General features: G+C 42.0%; 1 protein-coding gene and 1 long non-coding RNA gene across 2 annotated transcripts in view; both read left to right on the forward strand.

Moving 5' to 3' along the window:
• Nucleotides 1–17,349, forward strand: part of CCDC178 (coiled-coil domain containing 178) — a 357,941-nt gene that overhangs the window by 6,210 nt on the left and 334,382 nt on the right.
• LOC140905922 (uncharacterized) lies at nucleotides 1,402–6,175 on the forward strand. The gene is made up of 3 exons (XR_012156984.1): nucleotides 1,402–2,262; nucleotides 2,536–2,634; nucleotides 3,899–6,175. It is a non-coding gene; the product is annotated as an uncharacterized lncRNA (long non-coding RNA).

Consider the following 17,349-nt stretch of genomic DNA (forward strand, 5'->3'; position numbering starts at 1 on the left):
TAAAATTAACCCTTAGTTGTTTTCAGTCTTGTGGTACACAGTTTATTGCTGATTTATTGGGTTTTCTGGGGTGATGTTGATTGACCTAGAGTAGGGGTGGGCTAACTTTTTGGCCTGAGGGCTATGTTGGGTTTCTGAAATTATATGGAAGGCCGGTTAGGGGAGGCTGTGTCTCCCCGAACAGCCAAGTGTGGCGTGGCGTGGCCTCTGGCCCCATCCGAGCCCCCCCCCCCACTTCTCTCCCCCTGATGTCCCCCCCCCCGGGGACTCCTGCCCCATCTAAAGTCCCCTGACAGCTCCCCGGACCTCCTGCCCCTGACCTCCCCCTGCTACCCCATCCAACCCCTCCTCCTTCCTGACTGCACCCCCCCGGGACCTCTGCCCCCATTCAACCCCCCTGTTCCCTGCCCTCTGACCACCCCGACCCCTATCCACACCCTTGCCCCCTGACCACCACCCCGAACTTCCCTGCCCTCTATCCGACCCCTCCTGCTCCCTGCCCCCTTATCGCGCTGCCTGGAGCACCAGTGGCTGGCAGTGTTACAGCCGTACCGCCCAGAGCACCAGGCCAGGTAGCCGTGCTGCCCGGCTGGAGCCAGCCATGCAACACAGAGCACCGGGTCAGGGTGCGGCTCAGCAGCTGCGCTGCCACCCAGAGCATTGTGCCTGGTGGCGCACTGAGCTGAGGCTCTGGCGGAGAGGGAACAGCAGGGGAGGGGCCGGAGGCTAGCCTCCCAGGCCAGAAGCTCAGGGGCTGGGCAGGAGGGTCCTGCAGGCCGTAGTTTGCCCACCTCTGATCTAGAGTGATAACATGTAAAGTATATGTATTTTGTAAGTCACACTGAATGAAATCTTGGCTCCATTGTAGTCAGTGGGAGTTTGGCCATTGACTTCAGTGGAGTCAGGATATCACTAGGGCCCTATCAAATTCAAGGTCCATTCTCGTCAGTTTCATGGCCAGAGGATTTTAAAATTGGTCAAATTTCATGCTTTCAGATGTTTACATCTGAAATTTCATGGTGGTGTAACCCTGGGGGTCCTGACCCAAAATGGGATTGTGGGGGGAGTGGATTGCAAAGTTGTTGTAGGAGCGGATCCCAAGATTGCCACCCTCACTTTTATTCTGCCTAGGCAGCAGCCTCTGAGCTTCCTGTAGTTAGAGGAGGTTCCAGGAGGTGAAGGTGGGTAGGCTCTGCCCCATGTAGGGATTTCCCTACCCCAGTTTTGTGAACTAGTTACATGCAATGTTGCCAATTTAGTGATTGTTTGGAAATTTGAATTGTAATTGAAACATTAATACACACTTTAAAAGCATATACAGTGTATGATAAAATGTGTATCTGAAAAAGTATACTAGATTTGAAAAGTATGAACATAGACTAGCTTCCTTATACAGCTGCTGTTTTTTTATGACAATGTCAGTGCATTCATTTTGGTGATGTTGGCCAACCTAATCATTTCAAATTATGATTTGTAAGCAAAGTCTAAATGAGCTCTCCCTGACAGCTAGTGATGAGCTAGGGGCTGGGGGGAAAAGGCTTCAGGACCAGATTGTATTAACATTCACACCTAATCTTCCTACGTATTCAGCAAATAGAGCTGTGTTGCCCAAGTGATAGATTTTGGCTGGGGTTGGGTTACAAATCACTTGAATGCGGGCAAGAGAGGTAATGAAATGTTGTTGTTCTTATTGTATGAGTAAAGGGCAGTGGAACTGTACTTCGCCTGTGTTGATTGAGGGCATCAAGAGAGAGAGTGGGGACAGGTGTTTTGCTTGATGGTCTGCCTGAGTCACAAGTACTATTTGACCTGCCCCTCTCCACTGTTTAAAGACAGAGCTGATTAGGCTCCATAGATAGTCTTTGTTTTGTTAAGTGACCACTATAGCTGAAATCACTGATGATCAGGTCTAAGTGCTTAGATCTGCTGTAGGACAGTGTTTCTGTGGAAGAGGCGGCCTAGCCTGCACTAGCAGTGAGGTTCCTCCACTGAGAGCTCAGCTGAAATCACTGAGAGCTGGGTGGAACCTCAAGAGACCAACTCACAGAGGTCACAGTGGCAGGTGGCAGCAGAAGGTGATGGCACAGGGCCATTGGCAACAGCTCGATGGAGTGAACAGTGGCACAATGAACAACAGTGGCCAGAGTGAACAGTGAGCAACTGGAGGAACAAGCAAGGTGCCTTCTTGAATCCTACCTGGGAGGTGACCTCACGTGAAAGCACCTCTGAACTCTGACTCTCCACTGACCAAGGAAAACACTGGTGAGTGGGGTGAGGTGGAGGGAAAAGTGGGGGGGGGCACGTTAAATAAACATTTGTTTGTTTAAACTATATTTTAGTGACTGTGCTCCAGAATGCTAGATTTGTGACTGGGAATGGAAATTTTATATAAATATGTTTCCTAGTAGGCCAAGATTTTTAAAATGCTTTATTTGCCAAGGTTGTTATCTCACATCGTTGCTATCTTGAGAGGTCATTATGTTGGGGAGTTTCTGTACTAAACATTTTTATTATTGTAATTAATTTTTACATAAGAATGACCATACTGGATCTGACCAATGGTCCATATAGCCCAGTGTCCTGTCTTCCGACAGTGGTGAAGGCGAGGTGCTTCAGAGGGAATGAACAGAACAGGTAATTATCTAGCGATCGATCCCCTGTTGCCCATTCCCATCTTCTAGCAAACAGGCCAGAGACTCTCAGAGCATGGTGTCCCCTCCCCGTCCTGGCTAATAGCCACTGATGGACCTGTTCTTCAGGAATTTACCTTTTTTTTTTTTTAATCCTGTTATAGTTTTGGTCTTCACAGCATCCCCTTGCAAAGAGTTCCACAGGTTGACTTTATGTTGTGTGAAGAAGTACTTTTTGTGTTTTTAAACCTGTTGCCTGTTAATTTCATTGGGTGACTGCTAGTTCTTGTGTTTGTGAAGGATTAAATAACATTTCCTTATTCACTTTCTTCACACCAATCAAGATTTTATAGACCTTTATTATATCCTCCCTTAGTCGTCTCTTTACTAAGATGAAAATTCCCAGTCATTTTAATCTCCCCTCCTGTTTCATACCCCTAATAATTTTAGTTGCCCATCTCTGTACCTTTTCCAATTCCAGTATATCTTTTTTGGGATGGGGTGACCAGATCTGCACACAGTATTCAAGGTGTGCATGTACCATGGATTTATATAGAGGCAATATGATATTTTCTATCTTAATATCTATCCCTTTCTTAATGATTTCCAACATTCTGTTTGCTTTTTTGACTGCCGCTGCACATGGAGTGGATGTTTTCAGAGAACCATCCACAATGACTCCAACATCTTTCTTGAATGTTCACAGATAATTTAGACCCCATCATTTTATATGTATAGTTGAGATTATGTTTTCCAGTGTGCATTACTTTGCATTTATCAACATTGAATTTCATCTGCAATTTTGTTGCCCAGTCACACAGTTTTGTGAAATCCCTTTGTAACTCTTTGCAGTCTGCTTTGGACTTAACTATCTTTAATAGTTTTGTATTATCTGCAAATTTTACTACCTTGCTGTTTACCCATTTTTCCAGATCATTTATGAATATGTTGAACAGTAATGGTCCCAGTAGCGACCTCTCAGGGGTACCACTATTTATCTCTCTACATTCTGAAAACTGATAATTTATTCCTACCCTTTGTTTCCCATCTTTTAACCAGTTACTGATCCATGAGAGGACTTCCCTCTCATCCCATGGTGGCTTACTTTTCAAAAGTCAATTTAAATTAAATAATTTAAAAAAAATTATATTTGTTTTAGAAGTCTAGTACTGTTATGTGTTTTTGTGTAATTTGCATTATCTGTATGTTAAATTTGCATTATCCTAACAAAACATTTAATTTATTCATATCTCTTTTATACGTTGCAGATCAAAGTGAAAATGAAAAGCCAAAAAACAATGCAACAATTTTTCCACTCAAAGGCCTCAAAAACCAGCCAAGGTGACGAACGCATCAAGAACCGATAATATATCAACATGTCATTTGAAGGTTCAAGTGGTGTATTGACATCCGACCAGCCCGACGCACAAATACAGCTACCTACTGAAGAAACAGTGTCTCCAAAACCTAAAGGCAGTTCCCGATGTTTGTTAGTCAGAGTTACAAAAGATGGCTACTGGTGTACATCTTGCAAAAAAGCTGACAAAGAAAGAAAGCTTTCCAATGCTATAATTGGTAAAAGTGGAGGAGCTTGGTTTGTCAGACTGATCAGCAAAGCCAATGCTGACAAACTACATGAAAAGGCTGCAAAACACGATGCCTCTGGAGTGCATCAACATGCAGAAAGCCTTATAAGCCCACTTTCAAAAACCAGTTTTAGAAGTACTTAATGAGGCTGTTAAGAATGCTGGAGACACAACATAGTTCTTGCAAACAAACATGACTGTGGCATCATACTTTCTGTTTAAGCAAGAGATACCACACACTACAAACTGGAGGCCAATGTTAAGTGCATTGTCATTTGTTCATCCTGAAGTTGAACACTGGTTCCGAGCAAGACCAGCAAATGCTTACTGTCTTTCTGCAAGAAACTCAGCTGACTGGCTAGAAGCATGTGGTGCAACAGTGAAAGACTCACCAGTTGAAAAAGTGAAGAACTCTCTCACCACATTCAAAAAATTTGCATACATGGCTGATGAATGCACCGATTCAAATGGGCATCAAGTATTAAGTCATTGTGTACATTATCTTGATGTCAGTGTTAGGGCAGTAGATGCATTTCTAGATGTCCAAGTTATAGAAGACATAAGCTGCATCTGTGACAACTCACACCTTCGAAGAGTTAAATGCTTGTCAATTGGACTCCAAACAGATGGCTGCTTGTGCATTTGATGGAGCTGCAAACTTCTCTGGAAGGTATGGAGGAGTACAAGCTTTGCTCAGAGAAAAGTGTAACCCTAATCTCTCCTATACACACTGCAGAGGCCATCTACTCCAACTAGCGCTAGTACGAGCCGCAGACTCTTCAAAAGACATTAAAAAAGCTATACATTTAATGTCTTCATTATATTTTTTCAGCAAGAGTAAAAAAACAACAACCCTGAATATCTTGGAAAATATAGAAGATACACTGGGACCGAAGTTCAAATTAGTCCAAACTGTGAAAACCCACTGGCTTTCTCATGAGTGATCCTTGGCTGTTGCCTTAAAATTACGCCAGCCATTCTTACTGGCTTTGGAAAGTATCTACTAAGATGGGATGGATCTAAGTAGTGAGGCTAGTGGATTATTTTTGCTACTACATTCAGAAAAGACTATTGCCATTCTCTCTTGTTGAAACCACTTGGGTCATTAGCAGCAGCAGTAGTAGAACTTTGTCCAGCAATAGAAGCTACATTTGGATCAATCAGAGTACTGGAAGAAGCAAAGATTTCAGTCCGGAAGTTGACTAATGAAGGCATTTATATTGAATCCTTAAGTGAAGAGGACAAAAAGTTTTAAGACAACTGAAAAAGTACACAGACTCGATTCTTAAAAATAGACAACAGCGACTTCTTGATTCTGCTCAACCTCTACGTAGCTTTTACAGATCCCTGTCCTATAAAACACTGATAGTTGAGTGGAGTGAGGCACTACCAGCAATGGGGCTGCCATGTGCTCAGGACAGAATAGAGAATTTGAACACAAAGTGGAATATCATATGGCGAATGAATGAAGATTTGACTTCAGCTTCTTTTTTATCACCACTAGTGGCTCGACCCGATCCTTGCACTACGTTTCCTGGGATGAAAGAAGTAGGAATTCATCTCTTGTTACTCCCAGTCACAGCGGCTACAGCTGACTGTTCTTTTTCATCATTGAATAGAATTTTGTGTTCTGAAAGAAGTTGCCTTCTGCCTCATCATGTGAATGAACAAATGAGCATATCAATTGAAGGAATGGAAGTACCGGACAAACGAGAAGCCATCAAAGATGAATGCGTTGCATTGAAGAAGTTCATTAACAGAGCTGTGCAAAATTTTAACAAGAAACCAAGAAGGATGTAGACGTAGTGCTTCATAGAAGCCTTGAGTAGCCAACTTCAATTTGTGTGGTGATTTTAAAACATGAGTTAAATTTAATAAAATGGTCATGAAACATTTTTCAGTTTTTACTATGGTGCCATATAGCCCACCTTCACCCTCATGGTCTCACCCCTCATCAGCCCTGACTCCCCCCCCCCGTAAATGCGAAACCCCCGCCCCCCCATTTCAATTCCTGAGGAAAACACTGCCCCCATGCTGCTAGGAGCGCCCCAGCCGGGGACTCCTAGCTGCTAGTCCAGGCCAGTGACAGATTAAGGCAGGGGCCACCACCCCCTGGCCAATCTGGGGGCCACCTGGAAAAATGGGTGCCCAGCCCCAGAAGAAGCCCCAGGGTGGAAGTCCCAACTAGGTCACGCTGAGCCTCAGCAGGAGCCATTGGGGAAGAAGCCCTGGGCACCCTGAGCCTCAGGTGCAGCCGTGGGGCTGAAGCCTCGAGCCCGGGCAGCCTTGAGCCAGGACTGCCCTGATGAAGTGTGAGAAACTGCTACCCATAGGAATTTGCTATCTGTAGCAATTACTCAAATGTAAGCGATTGTAAGAAACTGCTATCTGATGTAGCAAATTCCTACTACAGATATAGCAGTTTCAGTTTCTCACACTACACCAGCCAGAGCAGAAGCGCCTGGCTAGAGTCACTGGGGGAGGAAGTCCAGAGCTAAGGTAAGGGTGGGGTGGGGGGAGCAGAAGTCCTGAGCCCAGGCTGGAGCTGCTGGGTGTGACCTGAGCTCTAGCTGGAACAACAGGGAGAAGAAGCCCAGAACCTGGGATGCCCTGGCAGGAGCTGCTGGGGGAGGAAGCCACGAGTTCAGCACCCAGAGCTGTGGCAGGAAATGCGGGGGAGGGCACAGAAGCCCGGAGCCCAGCTCCCAGGCACCTGCAGTGCAAAGTAAGTGTGTACCACCAAGTTCTGGAGGTGGGTCTGATCTCTCCACCAAGAGTAGTGACGCAGGGGAAGGACAACTCCTGTCCGTCCCCAGTGTGGCTGGACTAGCAGCTTAGAGCCCCAGGCTCCCAGCAGCAGGGAAGGTCAGATTTCACAGGGAAGGGCTGATTTGCGGGCAGCAGGGGATTCCTGGAGCTGCAGCTGCCCCACTTGAAGTAGTGTGGGGATCCGCAGATCTTCATTTTGTCAGGGATATTTTTAGTAAAAGTTAGGAACAGGTCATGGCTTCTGTGAATTTTTCTGGTTTGCCCTTGACCTGTCCCTGACTTTTACTAAAAATATCCCTGGCAAAATCTTAGCCTTACTTATGGTTAGGGTGACCGGATGTCCCGTTTTTATAGGGACAGTCCTGTTTTTTGGGACTTTTTCTTATATAGGCGCGTATTACCCCTCACCCCCTGTCCCATTTTTTCACAGTTGCTATCTCGTCACCCTACTTATGGTTAATGTGACAAAACAGTGTCAGTAGAATTGGGTAATGCACCAGAACTGTAATTCTCTATAGGGATGCCAGCCTGCTACTACCCTATTCCCAAAACCATTAGGAAATTGTTATACTTGCTTAGATGGTGAGAAGTTGAGCACTATGTATTTTCATGTAATCAACATTGATAGAACCACCAAAGGTATATAACGCTATTCATTGAGTTGGGGTCCTTTTTATACAGGACCAAAGTTGCTTTAATGTTTAGACATAGCAGTGAATTGCTTTTTTGTTTTGTTTTGCTATCATTGCCATTGTTGTTATAACTTGTAATTGATCGGCGTTCATTCCAAAAGGCCACTAGGATCTCTGCAGCAACAAAAATGACATAAAAATGTTTAGCAAATAAAGCAGTATAGTTGAATGAAGTCCAGCGTTGGACCACAACTATAAAAATCTCAATATTCTGCCATTCATTTAATATTGGGTTTTTGGAGAAGATTTATGGCATGCTCCAGTAAATAATATTGAGGGTGGAAAAGCGCTTTCGTGTAGCCTATTCACTGGCTGGTTGAGTTGAGTTAATTTGTTCCCTCTGGATGCTTGTTTTTTATGCTGCTGGGTAAATTATGCTGTTGTAAGATTAGGTGAATGTCAGGAGCTCTTGTAGTCTTTTTCACTATTACTTAAATCTAAATAAACAAATTATCCAGCATCCAAAATAAACCTCATCCAAATGCAAATAGGCCTCACTTTCATAATTATGTTGAAATTGTAATATTATCAGACTTTGGCTTGCTTACAATAAACAAATAGAAAATAATTGAATGGGGACTGTTACAAGAATTATACAATAATATAAAAAAAATACATCAATGAATGATAACAGAAGTATATCATCTGCCAGGTATATAAACTATTGCAATGTGTTTTTTCTTTATGTTACACCATTATTTCTTTTAAAAAAATTGAGTTCAAAAGTGGTCTTCAGTTTTAATGCTCAGAGTAAGAGATGTGATTTGTATGAACATATGGAGCAATTATACCGAAACTAAGTTTCCTCAATTCTGTTGTTACCATGGTAACCAGTATTCACTGTATTTCGTTTAAACATATAAAACAGAATGGAAAGAGTCAGTTTAAGATTTGCTGTTGTACTCAGTAGAAATGTTACATTACATGATATGTAGTGGTGCTGTAGCTATGTTGATTGCAGGATGTTAGAGAGACAAGCGTGTATCGCTCATGTCAAATGAAAGATATCACCAAACCCACCTAGTCTCTCTAATATTACATGGTGTTTATTTTTAATCACATGTAAGGAGGCAGATCAAATAATCAATGTGCCTAATAGAATGAATATCAGCAGTACTCATCCTTTTAAATATTTTTGGTTGAGTCTAAGAGTACAAGGATATTTGACTACCCAACATCAGCAATGGAATTGAGGTAGCTCCAGTGCTCTTTCACCAGCCAAGACTTTCTAACCTCAAAGGAATAGGGAAGAGAATAATAAACCTGGTGCTATTGTTCTGGCCTAAGGACTCATGGGAAGGAAATGAAGACAGGTGCTGCAGTAGCATCTTTACCCCAATGTTATTTATATATCTCAGGTACTTAAATGGCCCTCATTACCACAATATCCGAGCACCTCACAATCTTTAATGTGTTGTTGTACCCTCACAATATCCCTGTGTGCTAGAGAAGTACTATTATCCCTGTTTTAGGGGTGGGGAATTGAGCCACAATGAGATTAAGTATCTTCTCTAAGGTCACACAGGAAGCCTGTGACAAAAGAAGGGAATTAAACTGGGGTCACTGAAGTTCCAGGCTAACACTCTAATCATTTGGCTGTTCTTCCTCTCTAGATTATGCTAGTAAACTGTCACAGATTACTGTCCCAAACATCTTAATGGGATTTGGATTTAGTGTTTGCTGTGTGACACAATGTGAAACTCTAAGGGATACACAGAAATACACCCCTGTTGTACATAACTCCATGCTTGTCTCTGGATAATACAAAGGCTTTGCTGTGTTCTAGGGTTTGTGATTCATAGGCTTTCCTGTCTTCCTAACAAATGGTGTCAAAATAGCTCTGTCTGGAGTGACTCACCAATGTGGGTGCCAATCTCAGGGCAGACTTTTACAAACCAGGGCACAAACCTGAAACTGGTTTTATGTTCTATAATTAGATTTCATCAGCCAAGTATTAAGTGTGAACTCCTCAAGCACTATAACAGCCTTAATATAGAATCACAGACAGTCCCCTTGGGCACTTCAGTTTATCCTGCCACTCAGGCAAGCCTGCTTTTGCGATAGATGGCCGCACCAAAAATCATGACAATATTCAGGTTATTACCAGACCAAAGGACCAGTCACTTACTCCAGGTCAATTATACCTTAGATCTCTCACCAAAGACAATGTTTGTAGCCAATCCTATATTAAACTAACTAAAGGTTTATTAGGAAAAAGAAAAGTTATTTACAAGGTTAAAGCATGTAAACATACACACACAAATGAGTTACAGTCATAGGTTTCCAAAAGTAATAGAAGCTGCTGTAATGTTCAAACTCTTTATGTCCTTGAGGGCTAACCCAAGCTAAGCAGCTTGGGGATCCCTTTCTTATGCTTAGAAATACTACCCTCTCCAAATTCCAAGCAGTATAGTGATACAGATCTTCTGGCCAGGGATTTTTATTCACTTCCTCCGGAGTTCAAACAGTGATGGGATGAGGGTTTGTGCACGTCCCTTCTTCATGGGTATGGGAGAGCAATTAATAAAGTCTTTTGTCAATTGATGTTCCACAATGGTTCATCTGGTGTCTGTAGGCCTTCTTTTGTTGGACAGAAGATGATATCTCTACCAAGATTGAAATAGTCATTTACCATTAATGCTTCTTTCCTGACTCTGGAAGTTTCCAGTTTCATAGCAAACACTTTTATAGTTACAAAGCAAAGTTACATATTACCTTATGACATGGGATACTGATATTATAAGTAAGATTAATGCATGCAGCAACTCACAAGCATTTCATAAATTCCAAACATTAAACACTTCCCTATAAATCTAATACCTGTTTTAACAATACTAACACACAGGTGAGTCAGACTGATTTCCAGCTATGCATTTGTCAGTGTTCAGTGAGGCTTATGGGCCTTAACATGAGATGGCACCTGGTCTGCCAGCGTTACACTGTAAGGTGGTGATTCTGTCTTAGGTAACATGCCTGAAGCACATTATCTGAGAATTTACAATCTTAAATAGAAAACAGTCAAAGAAAATGGGGAGAAAACAAAATACTTAAGTAATAGCTGGAGAAATGAGTTTATCATTAAGGCTAAGATTTTGTCACAGATATTTTTAATAAAAGCCACAGCCAGGTCACAGGCAATAAAGAAAAATTTCACAGAAGCCATGACCTTTACCTGACTTTTAATAAAAAATATCTGAGATAAAATGGGAATCTGCAGGTCTGCACGTTGCCTGCAGCGGGACAGCTGTGCGGCGACTAGGAGCTCCAGGGGCCCCCACTGCGAGTTGGATGTCAGAGCTCCAGGGTCCCCCGCCACCCAGGGCTGGGAGCTGCAGGGCTCCTGTTGCTTGCAGCATCTGGGCACTGCGGGGTACCCCTGTGGCCCACAGCTCCAGGAGTTCCCTGCCAGCTACTGCCGCCGGGAGCTGCAGGGTTCCCCCGCTGACTGCAGCTCTGGGGGCCCGTGGCGGCTCATGGCAGCCAGGAGCTGTGTGGTTCCTCGCCACCTGCAGGGGCCGGGAGCTTTGGGGTCCCCGCACTGCCTGCGGCAGCTTGGAGCTCCAGAGGCTGCTAGAGGTGGCGGGGGTACCTCGCAGCTCCCTGCCCTCATGGGCAGCAGGGGACCCTACAGCTGCCTACCACTGCTGGCTGAAGTCACAGAGGTCTCTGGAAGTCACAGATTCCACGACTTCCGCAACCTCGGTGACTAAATCGTAGCCTTACTTAAACTTCTTTATTGCTTTATTCTTCTGTTCTGTGCTGATTTTTTTTACAAAAAGCTTTATACTGAATCTGCCAAATCTTTGTTTATGGGAGCTGGCTGGCCTGCTCACCCCATGTAAAAGATTAAGAGGAACTGTGTGGCCTCCATTTTGTTTTCAATTTTCTGTCTCTTCAGGCCCATTTCTTTCCCTCAAACCTTTTCTCTGGAGAATCCAAGTTAATTTAGGATTCACCCCAACATCATCTTAGTTTAATTTAAAATCCTTTTACATTACACAGGTTTACATTAATATATTTCAGTAAATGATTTCAGCATGTACTTTGAAATCTTATATTCTAGATGTTGGCTTCCTTCATGTTGAACTGTCTAAAGATCAGTGCTGGACTTGTTTTGAGCCTCAAGAAATATAAAATGTTCAATGAAGTTTTTGCCCTTTTGTTGTCAGGTTACATACCTAGAGATCCTTTACCCGAGTCTGCAAAAGATCTGTTAGAGAGCATTGGTGTTCCATCTGTTTGTGAAATTGTTCACTGGGGAAGTTGATTAAAAATTCTACTCTTTTACGCCTAGAGTATTCTTTCAAAGAAAAAGATGGAAGCCCCATAGTATAAGGCATTTGAAGCTAGAATGCGCAATTTTAATGGCACATATCCTGGAGGGAACTGTCTTGCCTTTGTCAAGGTAATGAAATATAGCAGATGCCAATACATCTTTTTCTGTCTTTAATTTCACTTTTGTGGTGTGTTATAAAACAAGCAAATAAACAAATTATACAGCCTTATCTGATCTTCTCTTGAACATGTTTTAACAAAGGGCTAGATTATTGATGGTAAAAAAAAATCTTCTATCTTAGATGTGTGTAACCTTAATTTGGATGAACAGGTTGGATGTTCTAAATTTTTGTTCTTTTAGGTAGTAATAATTTGGCTGTGTAGACTTGGACATCCATATTTGGCTGACATTATAGCTTCTCATCAGCTGTTTCTATTGTTTTAATGGCCAAGTAATTTTAAAAGGAACCTACATTTCCAGTCATAGAAGAGGAAGTGTATTCTCTCACACTGTATTTAGCCCATGGATGGATCTGATTGATAGCTGTGTGCACCCATGAGAAAACAGAATCCTACAAATGTTGTTTAGCAACACCCTTTCACATATAAGTAAAGATATATTTCCATTTTAAGGACAAAGTGCTGGAGGGATGTTGTTACTCAATCTTCAGAAGGGTTAATGGTACAGTAGTAATGTTCTGCCTAGGGCCCTAGATATGAACAGGGCCTTTTGGTACTAGGCACTACACAAACGCAAAGTAAAAAGACAGTCCCAACCCCAAAACACTTACAATCTTAAGCAGAAGATCAGAGGCAATAGTGGATATGCCAAACGAATGGGGAGAACACAAGGAAACTGAGATAGTACTGGTCAACATGATAGGCAGTGGTCACAACACAACAACTGCTTAACTGTTGTCTAGTTTTCTGTAGGCATCATGGCAGAGAAGAGTTTTAAGGAAGGATTTGAAAGAGGTCAGTGGGGTAGACTTGTGGATGTCTACAGGGGGTCTCCTTCTATGTATGGGGAGGTGGCACGAGAGAAAGTGATGTAGGCTGCTATCATGGGTAGAATGGAGTTGGTACTATATAGCTTCATAGTGTGTAAGAGACGATAGCGCACCACTTGTTGAGAAGTTAGTTTTTTACTCCATTCCACTAATGTATACATTGGAAAATCATCACAGAAATGGGTGATCTGTCCTCTAGAGAAAGTGTTCCCTCTAATTTTTTACATCCATGTGCGGAATGAATTTTGTTATGTTCACCAATATGGGGGTGATGTGTGCTGGGGGTGGGGCCGTGGTGTTCAGACTGTGAGAGGGGGCTCAGGGCTGATGCAGACAGTTGGGATGTGGTGGGGTGCGGGCTCTGGGGTGGGGCCAGGAATGAGGGACTTGGGGTGCAGGCTGTCCCGGGGCTGTGGCAGGGAGAGAGGACTCCCCCCAGCCCTTTCTTGCTGCAGCAGCTTGATGCCAGGTGAGAGGTGCCTCTCCCCAGCCATGGCAGCTTCGGCCTGGCTGGGCCGGGCTAGGGGAGGGGCTCCTCTCCCTGGCAGCTCCAGCAGGCCCGGTCCGGTCCGGGATAGGGGCCACACAGCTTACAGGGCATTTAGGTCTAGACGTGGACTGATTGGGGTGTTTCAGGTCAGTGGCCGTAGCTGTTTTGGAGAGCGCATACAGTGACTACTGGCATTATGTTTGGCTCAAGCCAGTCCTGTGACTTCCCCACTTTCAATAGCACTATCCTCACAAATTACAGAAAACTAACAAATCCTTCCATGCAAAGAATTAATATTTGTGTTTCCTAAGAAAATGCTCAGCCATGCCGACATATTATTACATATTTATGGTAATGATGTACCATAGGCAAAATTTTGATAAGGATGTGCTTGAGTTTTGCAAACTAAATGGGCACTTGCATTGCCACTTGGGGTGAAATTGCATTTACACGCTTCCATCATATATTAGTTGAGAGAAAAAGCATATTGCACACCTAAACAAGAACAAATGATACTGGTGGTATGGCCATCTATTTAAGGATACAACATAATTAACATAATTAAGTTTGACAATTATACTTCTAAACTTATTCCAATAACTGTTTTATTCTTAGGGGGAGAGTCCTAAAATCACATTATTTGCATATCTCAAATGTGAACCAAACTTTTTTTTATTAACTTTTGTCCTTTTGGCAATCACCAGATTGTTTTGGTATGCAATAGAACTATTTCAGATCAGTGGGTCATTTCTTGCAAATTCCACTGTAAGCCACCACTTCACCTTTCTTGCTTTCTCCTTTGTCACTTTTCATGTTACTCTCTCATGATAAAATTCTAATGGAAAACTTTTTATCCCTCCTTCAAATAAGAGAAATAAAGAGAGATCCCTTAGTAATACAATGGAAAGGGATTCTTCTATTTCTTCCTAATACTCCAAAGAACAGTGGGTTTATATCCCATAATGGATCACAGAAGTCTAAACAAATACATGAAGCGGCTGAAGTTTTGTATGGTGACAGTAATATTGTTAATTTCTTCCCTATATCCAGAATATTGGTTTGCAGGTCTCGAGTTAAAGGATATGTATTTACACTATACTCTTCAGAAATACCTCAAATTCTGTGCGACACCAATGCTTCCAGTATTTAGGCCTGTTGTTTAGACTCTCCTTGTTCCCAGGAGTTTTCATTAAATGCTTGGCATTCGTGGCAGGATCTCAGAGCAGACTATAACATGTGTACTTGTCTCTTGATGATTGGCTGATAAGAGACCACTAATCCAGAAGGTGCTCAAAATAGTTTGCCACTTGTTCCAGTCTTTAGACTCCAGATCTTCAACACTGTATCTTCCTGAAGACAGATTTTTGCCTATGTTAAGTATGTTTCTTAAGCTTCAATCAAACCCTTAGACAGCTCATATATTTTAAGACCAGAAGGGAGCATCAGGGTCATCTAGTGTGAACTCCTGCACATTGCAATCCACAGAACCTTACCCTCCCACTCCTGTTATAGGCCCATAACCTCTGGCTGAGTTACTGATTTTAAATCTTGATTTTAAAGTTACAGAGAAACCAGCATTTACTCTAGTTCAAACCAGCAAATTACTCTGTGCCCCATGCTATAGAGGAAGATGACAAGCTGTCAGATTTTGTCTCTGACTGCTAGGTCAATTTTTATCCTTTCATATGTCATTCCCATCCTCAGACTCAAAGCTGAAGAACAGTGCATTGACCCGCTCTAAACAATATGGATATTCAGATGTGTCTGCCTCCTGTGGTTGTTCATTTGTCTGTGGTGGACAAAACCAGAATGTAGTGGTAGAGGTGTCCCCTTCATTTCATTCTGCAAGGCATTCCTTGATTAAAGACCCCTCTCTTCAGAATCTGTGTACAGAACAGCTGATAGAAAGATCCATTTCTCTTGGCGTTGAGCCAAATGTTCCTGTGTGTTTCCTCCAGGTCCCCTTACTCCCAGGATTCTGTGGAGAATTGGAGAGAAGGCTAATTGGCCTGCTGAACCTGGCAGTAGATTCTCCATTTTCTGGATCTCTTGTCCCTTAGGCACAGTCAGATTCTCCTTGCTGATTCTAAGTTCATTATTCTGATCATCTGAATGCTGCGTGTTTGATCTGTTTAGATCATGATTGCTCTGTAGAAGTCTAGAAGATTCTGATGGAAAAGCAAGAAAACTTCTCTGTAAAATGGAAATGGTTTTCCATCTAGATGACAGAAAGGATCTGATTCTCAACACTTTTCCATTTTCTTTGTTCTGGACTACCAACTGTATCTCAAACAGTGTAGTCTCTCCTTCAGTTCCATAAGAGTGCATCTGGCTACAGTTTTGGCTTTTCACCCATCAGTTTGACTCTATGTTCCTTCAACCTACAGTGACAATGATTTTAAAAGGCCTATTTCACTTATGGCCTCCTGCTGGGAAGCAGCCTGTGTCCTTGGACTTTAAATGTAGTACTTAGCAAATTAATGGAACCACTGTTTGAACCACTGTCAGCATGTTTGGTGCAACCTGTCTCATTTGGATCACATAATGTTGAGATTCAGGTATTAATAGCAGGCTCACTGTATATAGCATTCCATAGGTGCAAGATGGTCTTCTTGCTAACAGCTCAGATATTTGTCAAAGATGATCCCCATTTTTCTCTTCAACCAAGCCATACCTGTATCATTTCCCCCAAGCCTCATTCTCTGTCAGTGGAAGTTTGGCTACCCTGTTCACATATTAAGAAGGCCATGAGTTACTGTCTAAACAGGACTAAATAATTCTTCATAACAGCTAGTTTATTTGTAGTTTATGGAAATAACCCCAGAGGATCCTTGTCTCATGCTATATGATCTGTTAATATTTTTTAAATGAGCTGGAGCCTTGCTTCATTCAATGCATAAAAGGCATTTCTGCCTCAGCTGAGTGCACATTTTTTCCTTCAGTAAATCCTAGACTCTACTGAAACCTATGTTAAATGCTGAAATTGAGAAATGAAGCTCTCAAAAGTCAGGAAATACCCACATTAACAAATGATGGTTGTCTTAACTCTACATCCTTTTCTATATGCATTACTAGAGAGTCTTTAATTACATGACCACATATTTGTTTTTGGTTAAGGTCTCTGTTTCATTCACAGTGCCGGTTGGATGATGCACAATGAATGAGGCGGGAATATGTTGTGAATGAGAAGATAGCTTTGCTGATGTTTTCCTTAATTTTGGCCAAATTCTGTTTACACTTACCAGATACAGAGATTTACACTGATTTAACTAGGGGACATGTTTGGGCCTCCAATGGACCAAAGGACAGTGGTCTGGTATATAGCGTAATACAGAAAGGGAATGTACTAAACAAAGAAGCATTTCTTGAATTTTGATTTTGCAACTTCACTATTCTTTTAACATATGTGCTTTATTTATATAAAATGAACTGTAGAGTATCCTAGAGCTTTGATGTGGGTGGGATGTATAATGAAAAGTGTTAATCATTATTTGCATTATGTGGATAATAATTATAATTACTAGAGTTCAAATTTCTTTAATTTTAAACTTTTTAAAAATTTTTTACTTTAAATTTTGCTCAAGTGTGTAAAATGATGTCCTTGTTCTTAATGAGGAATTTCTGGTCCTTTCATTTGAGATGTTGCTGTAATAAATTTGATATCTTTAATAGCTATCCTGACAAATGATTATTTCTGTTACAGTAGTTTAAAATACCAACAAAGTAATTAAAAAAAGTTGAATATGTGCATTGCAGCTTCAGACATATTTAATGAGGTGTGAAATAGAATGTAGAAGCATTTACACATTGTATACCTGATGAAGCTAAACATCCACAGTGGTTTTCCATTATTTTTACTTTTTTGTGTGGAGTAATATACAGTGACTTCAGAAAGGT

The sequence above is a fragment of the Lepidochelys kempii genome, chromosome 2, assembly GCF_965140265.1.
Source record: "Lepidochelys kempii isolate rLepKem1 chromosome 2, rLepKem1.hap2, whole genome shotgun sequence".
Taxonomy (NCBI): Eukaryota; Metazoa; Chordata; order Testudines; family Cheloniidae; genus Lepidochelys; species Lepidochelys kempii.